The sequence below is a fragment of the Sminthopsis crassicaudata genome, chromosome 3, assembly GCF_048593235.1.
Source record: "Sminthopsis crassicaudata isolate SCR6 chromosome 3, ASM4859323v1, whole genome shotgun sequence".
Classification (NCBI taxonomy): Eukaryota; Metazoa; Chordata; class Mammalia; order Dasyuromorphia; family Dasyuridae; genus Sminthopsis; species Sminthopsis crassicaudata.
Genome location: NC_133619.1, coordinates 81,865,233 through 81,882,492, shown reverse-complemented (window position 1 = coordinate 81,882,492; position 17,260 = coordinate 81,865,233). Strand labels below are relative to the sequence as shown.

The 17,260-nt window shown below is 36.4% G+C and overlaps 1 protein-coding gene across 1 annotated transcript in view; it reads left to right on the top strand.

Moving 5' to 3' along the window:
* Positions 1–17,260, top strand: part of KIAA2012 (KIAA2012 ortholog) — a 148,241-nt gene that overhangs the window by 70,592 nt on the left and 60,389 nt on the right. The window lies entirely within an intron of this gene.

Below are 17,260 nucleotides of genomic sequence, written 5' to 3'. Positions count from 1 at the left end.
ATGAAGGTCCTTTTGAGATTCAATAATTTCAGGTTTTTTCCAGTGTACAAATTAGCTGTATAGACAGTTTCCTATCTGGCAAATGCAAGCAAGGTAAGTGAACAAGGACAGACAGAAAGGCAATTTCCATTAAACTACTTACCCACTCTCAGGTAAGACGTACTGGTCTTTTATAAAAATAATTGGTCAGTGTACTTAGATAGGAAACAAAGAAATAAAATAGAAAGTGAAGGAAAAAAATCTTCAAAAGATGACCATGAGGAAAACAAAGGAGAGTTTGTTTGAAAATTAATTTCTATGCAAGGATATATCTGGGTTTTTTTTTAAATTTTAATGCTTTAGGATTGTTATGGTTTTAGCTTTTAGTATTATAATTATTTCCCAATAAAATAATAATAATAACAATAATAGCTTGCATTTATTTGGAAGTTTAAGGTTTGTTACACTTTATAAATATTATCTCATTTGATCCTCACAACTCTGAAGGGGTAGGTGCTATTACTATCCCCATTTCACAGATAAGGAAATTGAATCTGAGGGAAGTAATCCAAGTCACACATGACAAGTATATAAAGTTATTGAACTCAAGTCTCCCAGATTCCAAGTCAAGAGTTCTATCCATTGTGCTACTTTCCTTATAAAAAAAAGAAATGCAGATATGCAAAATATACACATTGACCATGTTTAGTAATGTATACTTTATTCTGCACATATAGTCTACTACCAGCCCACTATAGTAGAGGGAAAAAAAATATTATATCTCCTCAGTCAGAATGATAATAAAGTATAAAACTTGCCAGATTTGGAGTCAGTGGACCCGAATTCAATTCTACTTGTTCTATTTACTCTCTGTGTAACAGGGGTAGACAACCGAATCTCTCTAAGTGTTGGTGTCCTTACTGGCATAGATCTTTAAGGTTCCTAAATCTATGATTCTATAACCCTCTAGACTAAGATTTGTCATTGTGTAGATCTGAATTCTGAGACTTTAGTTGTTGTTGTTGTTTTAACATTATCATGGTCATTATATATATTATTTTCTTGATGTTATGTACCTGGCTATATATTTGTTCAAATAAGTCTTCCCAAGTTTTTCTGAATTCTCCATATTCATAATTTCTTTTTTGCATAATATTCCATCACATTCACATAACACAATTTGCTCAGCCTACTTTGATGATCATTCTTTGTTTTTTTCTGATTGATGATATGTACCTACTTTGTTTTATTGTTGTTTTTTGTTCTGTTGTAACTCACAAAAAACTGCTAAGTATATTTTTGGCATAGAGAAGACCTTTCCCTCTGTATTTGTCCTGCTTGGAACATATGCCCAGCAATGGCATCACTTCATCTAAGAGTATGAACAGTAAAGTCACTTTTCTTGCACAGTTCCAAACTGTTTTCCAGAATGGCTAAACTCATTTACTGTTCTATCAAGAAGGTGAATGTCCATTTCCCATAGCTCTAGAGCTCTGTATTTACCAATTTTCATAAACTTGTTCTACCACTGGAAGGTATATGGTTCTGATTATATTTAATCGTTCCCAGTAGAACAAACCAGAGGAATTTCTAGAGCTGAGAAACCTGGAAAAAGAACAAAATAAAAAGTTGACATTCAGTTCCCCTGACTTAGTTTTGTTTGCTACCACTATAGATTGCATGCCTTTTTAGTTCTTCCCATCCTTTCTTCAATTTTCTTGTCTCTTTCATTTCCCCCCTCTATTTCTGGAAGTTTATTGTTGTTGCCATTGTTGTTGTTGTTGTTGTTGCTGCTGTTGTTGTTTAAAAAAAAAAGACTTAAGATTAAGGAAAGATATCAGCTATCACTTCAACTGTGACTTGGTCTGCAAGTCCTAGGAAAGTGCTGCTAGAATAAGACAAAACAAAGTAGAAATTTTCAGATAAGAAAAGGAATTATCATAGGAACAATATTTTCATCTTTTTAAAATGCCTACCTTGAAGTTGTCCTTTATAAGTGAATATCTAGAGACTCTTTGAAGGAGACTTTGTGACAAAGAGAAATATAAAATTAATACTTTTTTTTTGGTTATCAGAATCCAAATGCCTTATAGCACCTCAGAGATTATATCTAAAACCATTCTAAATTCACCATAGACTACACAAATAACAAAAAGGCCACATTTGCTTCAAGAGAGCTAATAACAAACCAAATAACACAATGTGACACTATAATAAGAGTATTATATTTAACCATTTAAATATATTAGGACATAGAGACAACCTGTTTATTGAAGCTAGGAAGACTGAATTCAAATCTTGAATCTGACAAATACTATCTGTACAACTACAGGAAGGTCACTTAACCCCTAAATTTTTGGGGGTGATGGAGGGGTGGAATGAAGGATGGGAACAAGCAATGACTAATTACTGTGCTAAGTGCTTTACAAATGGTATCTTATTTGATCCTCACAATAACCTTGGGAGATAAATATTATTATAAATAGGTTATAAGGGCCACACAGCTAGTAAGTATCTGGGGCTACACTTGAACTCAGATCTTCCTGACATTATGCTCAGTGTTCTATCCATTGCACCACCCAGCTGTCCAGGCAACTGCCTAAGATTATAAATTACAACAGAGTTCCCAACTTGCATTTATGGAGAGGTTTTTGCAAGCCAGTAGTTCCCTTGAACGATTCATACATTCAGAAACATTTCAGTCAGCATAACAACATATTGTAAGTCCCCATTAAAAGGCTGGATAACTGATGAAGAATAATCAAAGAATAATTAGAAAACCTGGGTTCAAGGTGATCTCTGATCAGTTCCATCCATGAAACCATTAATCTCTCATTGCTACAAATATTTATTACAAGACTACTACTGACAGTAGTGGAGAAAATTTCCACACTGGGAGTTCCCTTCATGGATGACCCCCCCCAAAAAAAAGTTCATAGTAACTCTATATTAATATCAATCTGAAATTGGAAGGAAATAAAAAAGAGTGAGAAACATACAAAATGAATATACCCTTACTTTCAAAAGAATCCTGGAGTCCACTTTTGCAAGATGGGGAGGAGGGGATTATTAATAGGGTTATTTTCTGGAAAAGGACTAAATTAGAATTCTCTTTAATGTACAAGATATGTTGAGTACCTACTGTTTACAAAGAAAAATAGAAAAATCAAGATCCTCCTCTAAGACAGGAACAAGATTAAAAACAAGCAACTATGGCAGAAGCAGCAAGCCAAATTTGTAAGGTCACTGTGTTATACTAATCCTCAGAGGGGGTTTGCTTATCCAAGTCTCATAGAATGCCAGTCTGGAGTTTCTCCTGGTGTCCCTGCAGTGACCCAGTGAGTAATCACAAGAGTATAGACCTGGAAAATGATGCACTTCTAGGTCTATGCTGTAGGTCAGAAGCCATTAAATCCAACTCACCCCCTTTTACAGATGAATAAACTGAGGTTCAAATTTCTTATCTAAAGTGTCACATGTTATAAAGGGCAAAATCCAGGTGCTCGAATTTCAGATGCAGCACGGTTTTTTTTGTTTGTTTGTTTTGGTTTTTTTTGTGCTATGCTCAGTCTCCCACCATCTTGGCAGTGCCATATTCAATTCTGAGTCAGAGAACTAACGTATAGATCCTACCTCTGTCACTAATCTATGACCTTGGACAAATTATTTGTGCTTCCCTTACCTCACCTAAAAAAGTGAGAGAGCTAAACAATATCCCTTTTAAGGTCCCTCCCCATCCTAAATCTGTCATCATATGACCTTGCCCATCCACCACAGAGTTACTTTTTTTCAAAATTTTGAATTTTCTCTTTACCTGCTAAGACCCAAGCAGAAAGTCCATGAATATGACTTGATTCTTGATGCAGGGTAGCCTATATCTTGAAAGATCTCACAGGCATTTTAAAATATTTACTAAGGGAATCCCTTTTAGAGAAAGAGCTCCATAAAGATTGCCATTTCCTCATGAGTGTTGATAAATGAATTATCAGAGAGTGCTCTTCCTAACATGGGCCCAGCCCACCCCAGGCATAATTTAACCCCAGTTAAATTTCATTGGATTTAGAACTGGAAGAGATCTTAGAGATCATATAGTCTAATTCCCCCTTTTTTTAATGAGGAAGCTAAGACCAAAAATATTAACAACATCACCCAGGAAAGTAAATGGCAGTGCCAAAATTTGTGCCCATATTTTGACTAAAAATCCTGTATGATTTCCACTTCACTGTGATATAGTCTCAGACATCCATTTTAACTACTTTCTTATCCTTACTTGATGTAAATGGCTAATTTAATGTTTACCATTTAAAGCATCTGGGATCAATTTGGGGGCCAGGCTTCATGCTTAGCAGACTTTAGTTTACAGTACCCTGATATGCCATTGGCAGATATTCAGGGAGATGCCTCCAGTCTCTGGTGAATCTCACTGACATGTCCATCTTTTTATTCAGGCAGCAGCTACCATGCCAAATCGATCTTCATCAGCATCAATAGTTTTTTTGTTATTGTTATTATTGTTTTTCTTCTTTCTTTTCTATCACATTTTCCTTTATTTAAGAGCCGGCACTATTACGATTTAGCTATGAAAAATAAATTTACTTTTTAATTTACCCGTGGAGAAGAGTGGGGGAGGAGAGAGGGAGGAAGGGGAGGGGGAGGAGGATGAGGACATAGTTTAGTATTTCTAGCCACCCTTTATTGAGAAGCAACAGAACTTGGATTTCAGAAAACTCTCTGAGGTCAAGATAAAACAGGGTCATTGACTTTCTGGGAATATGACCAGTTTCAAGATGCTGCACTAGGATGGCCCCTGCTGGTTGCTAGGGGGAAAGAGATATTTGGAGTATTTTTAATAAATACTTTTAAACCTTCAAAGATAGTCAGAAAGCGTTGGACCCTGATGTCCAGCACATAGAAAGGTGGTGAATTGTCAGGATGGCGATCGCGGAAGCTATTCTTCCACCAAGAGAGATCTGAATTCTAAATCAAATGCAAAAGTAGCAGTGAAATTAGCAACTGAAATCAACAACAGCCCGGGAGATGCTGTGGATGGAGGTGGGGGACCGAGGGGCTAGGAGGGACAGGGGGGGAGTGAAACTACAAGGGGAAATGTGGAGATGAAAAGAGCAAAAAAAAGACAAGCAGACATGTTTCAACTCCAAGCTCCCATTTCCTCTTTCAAATGAACTGATTCCCTACTGTGTTCAGTATCAAGTATTTATGAAGGCATTTTTTGCATATTAATAACTGCACATGGAACATTCCAAGTTCTGAAGTCCTAAAGGTATGTTGGCTTTTGGGGTGGAGGAGGGGGAGAAGGAGGAGGGAGTCTTTTCAAGCCATCCAAATGTCTCAAAAGGTTTTGGATTCTCCCTCGGATTTGCTTCCCTTGGGCCCCTCTAAAAGCTTAAATTTCATTTGGAAGAGAACAGAAAATCTGTGATTCTTATGCTCCTTTTGACTTTGTAGGATGTCAGAGGTGAAGGTGACCTTAGAAAGCATTCAGTTCAAGCCTCTTTGGGGTTTTTTTGGGGGGGTGAGGAAACTGAGGCTCAGGCAGGTGAAACACTTGGTAAAGGTGGTTGCCCTCAGCTTGAAGATGTAGGAATTTAAAATAGCCCAAAAAATGTAAGGAGGTAACAGGAGCCTTCAAAGGTAAAAACTGACCAGTCCAGCAGAACAATCTTTAAGGGACTTAAGTAGACCGAGTCACCGGTGCAGATGCATAGCATCACAGATTTAGAGCTGAAAGCAACCACAAAGTTCCTCCCTGCACCCCCATAAGACTCACCATTATCCAGGCCTTTCTGGGATTCTTGAGCAAGATAACCAGATAGTTTCCTTTTAAGGAAATATTCCTTATTTTCAACTTTTTAATCTTACTTTTTGCAGAGGGCTTCAGGAAAAAGCAATTAATCTTATAAGTATAAGTAGAAGATCTGAAAGTATCACAGCCTCTTCCCAGATCTAACCATATGAGCCCCAGACTGAAAAATTCCTGGGGCCAAATGATTATGGGGCTGTCAGAGAAGGCACTGAAGAGGTGCAGAGCTCTCTAGAGATGGTGTTGGGAAGGAATGCCACAGAAAAGAGCCAAGTTTTAATGGGGTTTCCCCCCAGTGCATTCCTCTTCTAGCATCCCCCTTAGAAAAGAGAGGGAAGGACTTCACCCATTTTTTATATCATTGCTTTTAACTTTTCCCCACTACTCCAAAGTTTTCCTTTACTTTTTCTATCTCAAGGTAAGGATAACCAAACAATCCTTCTGGAAAATTTATCACCAATCCTTTTTAGAACTTTTGCAATGTCTTATGATGTCCCATTGGAACTATGTATTTGTTTTTTCCCATTTTATAAAACTGATTGACCTAATATTGTGACATATTTATAACTTCAAGAATAGAATGACATCCAAAGCAATCCCAGTAGACTGTGGACAGAAAAATGCCATCTGTATCCAGAAAAAAAAAAAGCTATGGATACTGAATGTAAATCAACATATGTTATGCTCACTTCTTTTTTCTTTTTTTTTTCTCCCCCATGGTTTTTTTTCCCCTTTTGTTCTGACTTTTCTCTCCCAACATGATTCATAGAGCAACGTGCATTAAAAATAAATAAATTTTTAAAAAGAAATAAAACAATAGGATGACAAAATGAATACATGTTTGAAGACTATGGCACAAGGAGAAACAGAGAGATTTAGGACTATCACGCCTCTTAAAAGGAATACTGAAGTGAGACATTGAATTCAATGGAATTTCAGAGCTAGAGAAAACCTTTTTCAATTCAATCCCTTTATTTTTCAGTGAGGAGACTGAAGCATAGGGAGGTAAAGGTTTGTTCAAGTTAGTTCATGGAAAAAATTGGGATTTAAATTCCTTCTCCAGTGCTGTTTCCACTATGCCAGACTGAAATATTAAATATTGTACTGAGGGTGCTAAGCAACAGGACACCCAACCTAGAGGATTCAGATTGAGGGATGGGTGGGGGTAGCTAGTTGGCAGAGTGAATCAAGCACCTGAGTCCGGAGGACCTGAATTCAAATGTGGCCTCAAATACTTATAAGCTGTGTAACTCTTGGCAAGTCACTTAACCTAGACTGCCAAAAAAAAAAATTTTTTAAGGGTGTATGTTTAACTTGCAAAGATAAAACAGCAGATTCAAATCCTACCTTTTAATAATTGAGCAAATTGTTTAATCTCTCTGACGCTTAATTTTTCATCTATAAAATAGGGATAAAATAGAGTATCCATGATACCTACATCAACAACATCCCTCTTTTTTCTCTCTCCTATAGACCCTCTGGATTCAGGAAGACTAGGCTGAATTCCTTCCTTGCCATACATAGACTAATTCACCAATTCTTTGTGACCCCATTTGGGGGTTTCTTGGCATATAAGATACTGCAATGGTTTTCCATTTTCTTCTCCAGCTCATTTTATAGATGAGGCAAACTGAGGCAAATAGGATTAATGACTTGCCCAAGATCACACAGCTAGGATGTGTCTGAGCCCTGGTTTGAATTCAGGGTTCTTAACTTTGGGCCCTGACTCTATCCACTTTGCCACTTAGCTGCCCTAGCCTTATTAAGCTCCTGATTGGAACATGGATAGAGCTCTAGGAAATCCTAAATTCAAATTTGTCATTAAACACTTAAGTAGCTGTATGGACCTGGGCACTTACTCCTACATGCCTTACTTTTCTCAACTGTAAAATGGAGATGTCAGTAATAACAGCTTCTACTCAGGGTTAATGGGAGGATCAAATGAAATAATATTTATAAAGCACATAGTAGGCATTCAGAAAATGTTCATTTCCTTCCTCTCTTTATTTTCTAGTTCAACTTTTATTTTCCAGAAGAAGAAATTATGGCCTAGAAATCTTAAAAGACTTGTAAAGATCATATAGTGAATAAGTGAGAATGACAGGATTTCAATTTAGATGCTCTGATTCTATACTCTGGAGTCCTTTGAACCCCACTCACAAGCCCTAAGAGTTTACAAGTTTTTTTAATTTATTCTTAAAAACATATTGTTTTATGAATTATATTGGGAGAGAAAAATCACAGCAAATCCCTTCCTTTTTCTATTATGTGCCACACTAGGCTCTGGTGTTATGTCGGCTAGGCTCTGAAAGGACAAAGACAGAAATGAAAATGCCTCAAGTGGCTTGTATTTTATTTAAACCTTCTTGACTTCTCCAAATAACTCATTTAACAATTCTTATTATCCATGAATTTTCTTGATCGTTTTGGGAATTAATTTATATTTACTACTTCTTAAGAAAATAAAAAGTTTAGCATCTATATGATTCAGATATAGCTTTCATTTTATTCAAACGTTTCTTGATTTCTCTGAATCACTCATTTCATAACACTATCAATGAATTTTATTGATTTTTTTGGAAATGTTTTATATTTGCCACTTCTTAAAAAAATAAAAAGCTTAGCACCTGTGTGATTCAGTAATATGTCTTCATATTTGTCCTAAATTTGCTTCTTTCAAGTTTGAAGATAACCCTCTAGTTCTAATGTCTTGATTTGGGATTAAAAAAAAAAATCTGTATTTCATCCCTTTGTGTTCCATATACTGCTCTCTAATCCCCTCTCAGCCTTCATTTTTCCAGAACAAGGAGTCCTAAACATTTTCATCTCTCCTCATTGGCTGTGCCCCAATCTCTCAACTTCCTCAAGCATTTTAAGTACTCTGTTTTCAACCTGCAATATCTTTAAGATTATTAGAGAAATATACAGTATTCTAAATGAGGATAATTTTAGTTTTGTACAAGGCCCAAACTTAATATTTAGCTTCTGGTACCTTTCCTGGATGATATCAGCTGTTCTGCTGACCTTTTCTATCTCCTGCCTTCAGAATTCAAGCTAATATTAACACTAACATTTATGAATTAAATAGATTTCTGTGGACTAGTCTCGAAAGTTAACTGCTAATTTATTGTTTCTTTAAATTAGTTTCTATGAGAAAGAGCTCTAGAATTCCAAACTGATTTATAAACATTTTTCAGTAAGAAAAGGGTTGACTTAGCTGTATTTCTATGATCTGGACACTTGCAGGACCTGAAAGCAATATAACAACAACAATAGTAGTAGTAGTAATAATAAATCTAGCACCTTTACAATGCTTTAAGGTTTACAAAATACTTTACCAACAATATCTCATTTTATCCTCATTACAATCAAACCCCACAATAAAGGGCAACTCTGGAGGTATAGTAAAGTTGTCTAGCCTCTACTCTGTCTTTCCTTCTTCCCTGTTTCCCACTCCATTCAATGAATGGACCATATTATCCCACAGAGAAATGCAAATCTCTAGCCTAAAGCAAAACTAGTCCATTTGGACAAAGCTGTTCCACTTCTTCTCTAGGGGAGAGAGAGATGATGATTCAGGCTTTCTTTGAGTTCCTTCAAAGCCAGAGTCAACAAAGATACTGTTATGTCAACAAAGGTATATCAACAAAGTGTTCAATTAATCAGACTAGAAGAGGACAAGGCTTCCTTAAGAACCCGGCTCTGTTGCTTCCTAAGGGAGGCATTCCTGATGTCCCTTACTGCTTTCTCCCTCCTCATATTAAATTGTATTGACAGACTGTGCTCTTGTTGCAACCCCCAATAGAACATAAGCTCCCTGGAGGAAATGATTATTTTTCCCTTTAAAAAAAAAAAAATTATCCTTGCACCTAGTTCAGTGCATTGCACATAATAGGTGCTTAATACATGCTAATTGACATAATGGAATTATCATATGTATACTAATTAAAATTTTAAAATAAGATCTGCTTTCTATCTAAGGGCAAAGAATAGATTCTCATTAGTCAAAAACCTGTTATCTTCATTTTAGAGATAAAAAGATGTAGTCACTGGATTTTATCTCCTGGAAATCCCACAGATCCTGAAGGTGCCAGGGGAGATGCAAACTCTTCATTTGAAGATTTTTTTTTAAAAAATGAGAGAGTTCTTGTCTGTATTTATTTAACCACTAGACTTTCACTTTGTCAAATAGGTGGACAGGTGGTGGCAGGAAGAGAGAGGAAGTTTATAAGGCAACCAACAAACTCATGGAATCTCTTTTGTGGCTTATAAAGGTTTCTTGTTATCAGCCTAGCACCACCACTAGTACTACTATCACCACCTCCATAACTACTACTACCATCTCTTTCTCTTCCTTCTCTTTTTCTTATTCTCCTTTTCCTCCTTCTCCTTCCCTTCTTCCTCTTCCTTCTCTCCTCCTCCTTTTCTTTTTCTCTGTTCCTCCTTTTTCTCCTCTTCTTCCTCCTTTTCCACATATGAACAGTTGGAGCTTCTTCAAAAATCATTGTTTACTTTGTCAGCTAACTTCCAGGAAAACCAGGACCCAGACAATAACCTACAAAGAATATAACAAGTGTAAGATGTCCCTTGTCTAAGTCCCCTTGGGAACTATTACTGTATTAAATGATACCAAATGATATTGAGATTTTTAGGTGGAAGACAAGGTGAAAGGATGGCAGGGCAAACAAGGGTAGCCTTCCTGATCTTATTAAGGTGACAGCTATACTATTGGTTAAATAGTTCGAATCCTGCCTATGACTTACATCCAATGACAGAGGAATACAGCAATACAAGGCCTGTGATTTATGAGAAATCAGAGAGCTAAATGACTTGCCAGTCTATATCATGCTGTATTAGTAATAATTTATTAAGTACCAACTATATGTCCGTGTAGGAATGTGATTGTTGAACCCACTATCGAAGATATTTGAAAGATCATGGCAAATTGAAAAGGTTCTTTGAGATTGAAGAAGGGTAAATGCCCTAGTTTAAAAAAAAAAAAAAAAAAAGGTAAAAGAAGAGTTTCCAAGCTTATAACCCAATCACTTCAATTCCTGGGGAAATTATAGCATGAATCATTAAAGAGAGAGTTGATGAATTACAGAATGAGAAGCAGTGATTAAAGAGAGTTAAAAAGGGCTTCATCAAAAAATCATATCAGGTTAATTTCATTTCTTCTTCTCACAGGATAACTAAATTAAATGAAGAGAATGCTATGGCTGTAGTTCACCTAAACTTGAAAAAAGCTTTTGATTAAGTATTTCATAATGCAGAGAAGATGGAGAGATACATGTTAGACAATCACACATAGTTGTATTCAGCACTAGTTGGATGGCTAGAGTCATGAGTTAAGAGTTTACTGTCTATATGGCAGGAAGTTTCCAATGAAGTATCCTCAGGGAGAATCTGTATTTGTCCAGGAAGCATAGTATGAAAGTATAGATGAAAGTAAGTGTCTGAGGCTGGATTTGAACTCAACTTTTCCTGACTCCAGATTAGGTGCTTTATCCATTATACCACCTGGCTTCTCGTGGGGGGAGCACAGTTACACAGAAATTAAAGATATGGAGGTTTTAGTGAACTGCAAGCTAAATCTGAGTCAGTAATATGGTATGAAAACCAAAAAAAAGTAGGAAGGGCTTAAGACAAGGATACATATCTGGCCACTGGACCCAGGTGACTCTGGAGGGGAAAGTGAGACAGATGACCTTGCCCAACCCTGTATCACTTAAATCCAGTTTACTTGCATGTCATGGTATCTGAGATTATGGTCCTCTTCAAGAACAAAGGAAAAACAACTAAGTGGTGGTTGTTGTTGCTTAATCATATTGATTCTCCATGACCCCATTTGGGGTTTTCTTAGCACAGATACTGGAGTGGTTTTCCATTTCCTTCCCCAGCTCATTTTGCTGGAAATTGAGGGGATAAGTGGCTTGCCCAGGATTACACTCCTAGAAAGGTCTGAGATCAGATCTGAAGTGAAGAAGAGTTTTCCTGGCTCCAGGTCTGTGCCACCTAGTTGCCCTACTAAATAGGATTATTGCCATATAATATTATTATTGCAATATAGAATATTGCAATAGTCAGGTAGGATAAATGGGAAAGGAGTTGTGAAGGTAAAAATGATAAGATTTGGTAACTGCTTTACTGTGTGAGATGAATAAAGAGACTGAGAATGTCACCCTCTTGGACAACTAAAAAAAAGAGTCATGTTCTCAGAGAAATAGAGAAGTTCTTAAGAGGGATTTGCGGGAAATATACTAAGACATGTAATGCAGATTACATCCCATCCATACCTAATCATCCTGTGTGACATCTCATCCAAAATGAAAAGGTGAGCTGGGATCCTTACTCCCCAGTCTCTCCCATGTTTATCCCTTACTCCCTGCCCCCAACTTCAATCTGCAGACAGGGATGGGGAAAATTTTTCCCAGTGTCACCTGTAAATTTGCTTTGTGGATCATGATTATGTGATAACTATTCTAAAGGAATCACATCAAAAGGGGAAGAAATTGGAATCTTCCAAAGCCAAAGGTCTAGAAAGGGAGAATCTTGGGGTTTCATGGGAGAAGGGGGGCTCATCTGGTTGAATTATAGATAGGTCCCACCAGTGGCTATCTTTGGGTGGATTGAATGTCACTATCTCTCCATCCTTCACCTGGTTATCACATACCACTTCCAGTAATGCTATGGTCGCTGGGAGTCATGATACAACCCATCTCCCTGTCTAAGGAGCCAGTGCCCCCATTTTGGAGATCACTGCATTGTGCTACAACTGCCTTTTTATATGGATCATCCTATCCCTAAGTGACTAACTTGGATTTTTCTAGCCCCCATGCTGATTTCATAGCATACAAAAGAGAAAAAAGCTAAAGCTTCACTTTGTAGCTACTTGGTAGGCGACCCTGACTCTCTTGTTCATTTTAACTTGTTGGGAAATCCCTTGTGTGCAAAGTAGTTTGATGTGGCAAGAATGACTCAAAACACTTGTTGGACAGTGTGAGGCAAGGAACCTCCCCCTTTCCTCCATTAAGGTATGTTAGAGATAATAAAGAAGGACTTCTCAGCCTGGAGATACCCAGACTAATGTACGCCATGTACACCAAATGTACCCATAAAGCTTCAGAAGCTTGTCAGCTTAGAATCAGAGAGAACTGAGGGGAAGACAGTCAGACACAAACTGTTAACTTCTTTAATTAGGTGATAAAAGCCCCTCTACTGCCATAGGCATGAAAGTGGGGAGCCCCAATTAGGAGTCCCAAGAAAGCCAAAATGGGCAGATGTAGATTTTAGTTACTTGTGTTTAGAACCTCATTTTCTTCTTGATATTAAGAAGATCCAAGATTTTGTTTTCTAGATCCAAATCTAATATAGAATTTTCAAACTTTAGGGATTTCAGGACACTTTTACAACTCTTAAAAATTATTGAGCTCTCTTCAAAAAGATTTTTTATGTAGATTATTATCTATCAACATATACCATATTGGAGAGCAAAATAGCACTATGGGTGGAGCTCTAGGCCCAATCAGAAAGACTTGAATTCCAATTTGACCTTGTATATTTCCTAACTATGTGACCCTGGACAAATCACATAAAAAGGCCAAGGTCTCCCACTGAATCTGAGGCCATTTCCAATAATGCTGATCTATATCTTGCCACTGGACCAGATGGCTCTGAGAGGGTGAGTCTGATGGCTTGCATAGCTCTCTCTCACTTAAATTCAATTAACTTGTAAGTCGTGGTATCACCTTCCTGATATCATGAACAAGTCACAAGCCTGTATAAAACTAGAGAAGGAAATGGCAGACCCCATGGTCAGTTAGTTCATAGAATCACAAAGAGGCAGACATAATTGAACAATTGAACAACCCATACCCTATTAGAAATTAAAATATTTTAGTATTATTATTATTAAAATAGTTTCAACTTCTCTGACCCCCTGAAAGAATTTCAGGAACATTCAAAAGTCCTCAGACAACACCTTGAAAATTGCTGATCTTAGTAAAAAGAAAGTAGACAGGGAGAGTAAAAATTGGGAAGGTTTCCCAGGACATACTTCTTCATCTTACCTCCAAAAATATCTGATGTAGAACAGGGAGGTAATTAGTTAGGTAAAAAATTAGAAAGGAACAGATAAGGATAAGATTTATTTAATTTAACAAGATACCTCTAAAAGTTTATGTAGCCTTTATACTAGCTTTTAACTAAATTGGGTTGTTTAAAGCAAGATAAAACTCAAGGTACCTTCTAATTCTAAAATACATTATGTAATTTTCTCTGGCATGTGGGTCCTCATACACCCTATTAGAGTAGAACATTAGTCCTCCTTTTAGTTAGGAAAAATCTCCTTTTAAATGTCAGCAATATCTTTCCAAGTGCTCTTCAAATATATTTTGACAAATCTGCTCGTGGATCTTCATGGAGTTACTGATTTGTTTTTTTTTCCAATTGAAGAAATAGATTTATATGTGTTTTTAAAGGAGAAACATAGGGGAAAGGAGAGAGGGAGAAAAATATGGAACACAAGGTTTTGCAAGGGTGAATGTTGAAAACTATCTTTGCATATATTTTTAATAAATAAAAGACAAACAACAAAAATATTTTATATATGGACAAATATACACATATTGAAAATAACAACTTTCAGGTTACTGTTAAACACTCATCCTTTTATTGTTTTATAATCTTTTGTAATTTCACAAAACATATCAATCAACTTAGCTTTGATACCATTCTCAGGTTTTTAATTAATTAGAGCTATGGACAAGGCTTAGACACCTATGTTGAGATAAAAAATTCATGACATTTCATCCTTATTGCTGTTAGTTCTTCATTCTCAAAGAGGACCATGACACCAGAAAGGTGATACCATGACTTACAGGTTAACTAGATTTAAGTGAGGGAGGGCTATGTGAGTCACCTGTGTCACTCTTTCCTCCAGAGCCTTCTGGGTCCAGGACAAGATATAGATCACGATGATGGAGATGGCCCCAGATGCAATGGGAGATGTTAGCCTTTTTAAGCAAAGGTCTCAGTTTGATTGAGGCAATGCCCATTCAGTGATTAAGATTAGATGTGAAAGGGAGTTTGTTTGGATTGGTTACGGGACATGGTAATGTTCTCTAAAGCTGTACAATATCAGTAAGTTAGTTTGGAATCAAGCAATCGAAGATCTGGTGGATTTATGTTGGAAACCTCCAGGCAAGCCCCCTAAGAAGGAATAGCTTTGGAGAAGAAATGAGCAAGAAGAAGAAGACTTCAGCCTTGGATCCCTTTCTTGTGAACCTTGTGAATTTTGAGGGATAAGAAAGCTTTGATCTCATCAGCACTTTAGTCCTAGTAATATCACTGGAATAGCTGATAAATTAATTAGGAACCAAAGAGAGAGTAGAGTCATTGAGGAAAAGTAGCTAGAAGACTCTACAAGGAGCGCAGCAGAGAAGATACAATAATACTGATGGGTGGATAGAGAATTCATGAGTAATTTTAAGTAAAGATCTTGAGTTCCTCCTAGCATCTCACTAAGTTTGAGCCCACTTTTCCTAGACTCTACATTTATTTGTGAAATGATGTCAGACATGAAAGAATTGTTTTATACCAACTACACCATGTAGTAAAATCCATTTGAGAATTTTTAATAAAAGTACATAATATGCTGGATTGTGCACTGGGACTTGAGTCTAGAAATATGATACTCGATCTCACCTGGAATACTCACAATCTGTGTTACCATGGACAAATCATTTAACTTCTCAAAGCCTTTATTTCTCCTTTTCTAAAATAGGAATAATAAAACCCATACTAGCCACCTCACACAATCCTTGTGAGGAAAGTACTTTGCTAATCTTAAAGTGGTATGTAAAGTGTTATTATTCTACTTTAAAATTAACATTGTGACATTCTTTCCTATTTTGTCTTTCTTTTTTGTTGTTTTTTCCTTATTGTTTTAATTTGTCTAGTTATAAATGTATATTAACTTTTTAAATATGCATTTCTTTATAAATCATGTTAGGAGAAAGAAAGCAGAACAAAAGGGAAAACCATGGAAGAGAAAAAAAAAGTATAATAGCATGTTTTGATTTATGTTCATTCTCCATAGTTCTTTTTCTGGATGAAGATGGTGTTTTCTATCCAAAGTTTATTAAGATTGCCTTGGTTTTGTCTTTCTTTTTTTTTTTTTTACAGTGTCTCTAAAGGTTTATATTTTCCTCTGTCTCTAAATCTATTGTTGACTCCTTTCATTCCATATACTTAATCATCATCTACCTTTTAGGATATTTAAGCAGCATTTTCTTCATCAGTTGTAAATATTATATTGATCATATAGATTCTATATGAAAAATTACGATCCACATATATTTTTGGACCAGACTTAATGAGTTCATTATTGTAGAAATCTGGCAATAAGGAAACTCATACCAAAATCTGTAGTCTTATAGGAGTTGATTGAAAGGTTAAATGACTTGTCCAGGATTATATAGTTAGGATGTGTCCAAATCAGAACTATTTGCTGACTCCAAGGCTTCTTCTATTCTCTATTATGACATTCTGCATCTCATCCCCATCTTTAGAAATATTATAGTTTTGAAAAGCATCTGTCATCTTTTTAAAGAAGTTACAGCATTTGGGGCAGAAGATGGTGCCATAGTACACAGAGGGCTAGGCTTGAGGTCAGGAAGACTCATCTTCCTAAGTTCAAATCTCATCTCAGACACTTATTAGCTGTATGACGGTCACATCATCCTGTTTGCCTCAGTTTCCTCATCTGTAAAATAAGCTGAAGAAGGAAATGGCAAATCACTGCAGTATTTGTGCCAAGAAAATCACAAATAGGGTCAGTAAGACATGGAGACAATTGAAATGACACAATAAGCATTTGAATAACCATCAACAGAATAGTAAATGGGGATTAAATATTAAAGAGAACTACTAGATGGTTAGGGATTTTTATTCATGAAAAGATTTATGAATATAGTAATCCAAGGGAGATCTTGCCATATTCTCCCCAACCCCTACTGTTCCAGCCCAGAAAAAGGACAAATGAGTTCTAGTCATGGGAACCATGACATTCCTTCCTCAACCTCCAGCCTTTATACTCTTGCCTTCAAAAAAAATGGAAAATATTCTCTCCATTACAAATATATGACTTAAAACATTCTATCTCATGAATCATGCATGATGTTTGGCAGGGTAGAAAACGAGAATCCTTTGTCTAATTCCAGTTTGGACCCGCTCTTCATTTGATCTGGAAAAGGGAAGGCACTCATCTCAAAATGAGAACCTAACTCAATATATGGTGGAGATGACAAGAAATTGGATACAAATCTGTCCCAAAAACTTTCCATCTCTAGCCACATTTCAAAACAAATGGGTGTGGACATTGATTGAAAGGATGGTGGCTTGTGGAGCCTAACAATTGCTAATTTATCACTAATTCTTAACAACAACACACACAAAAAG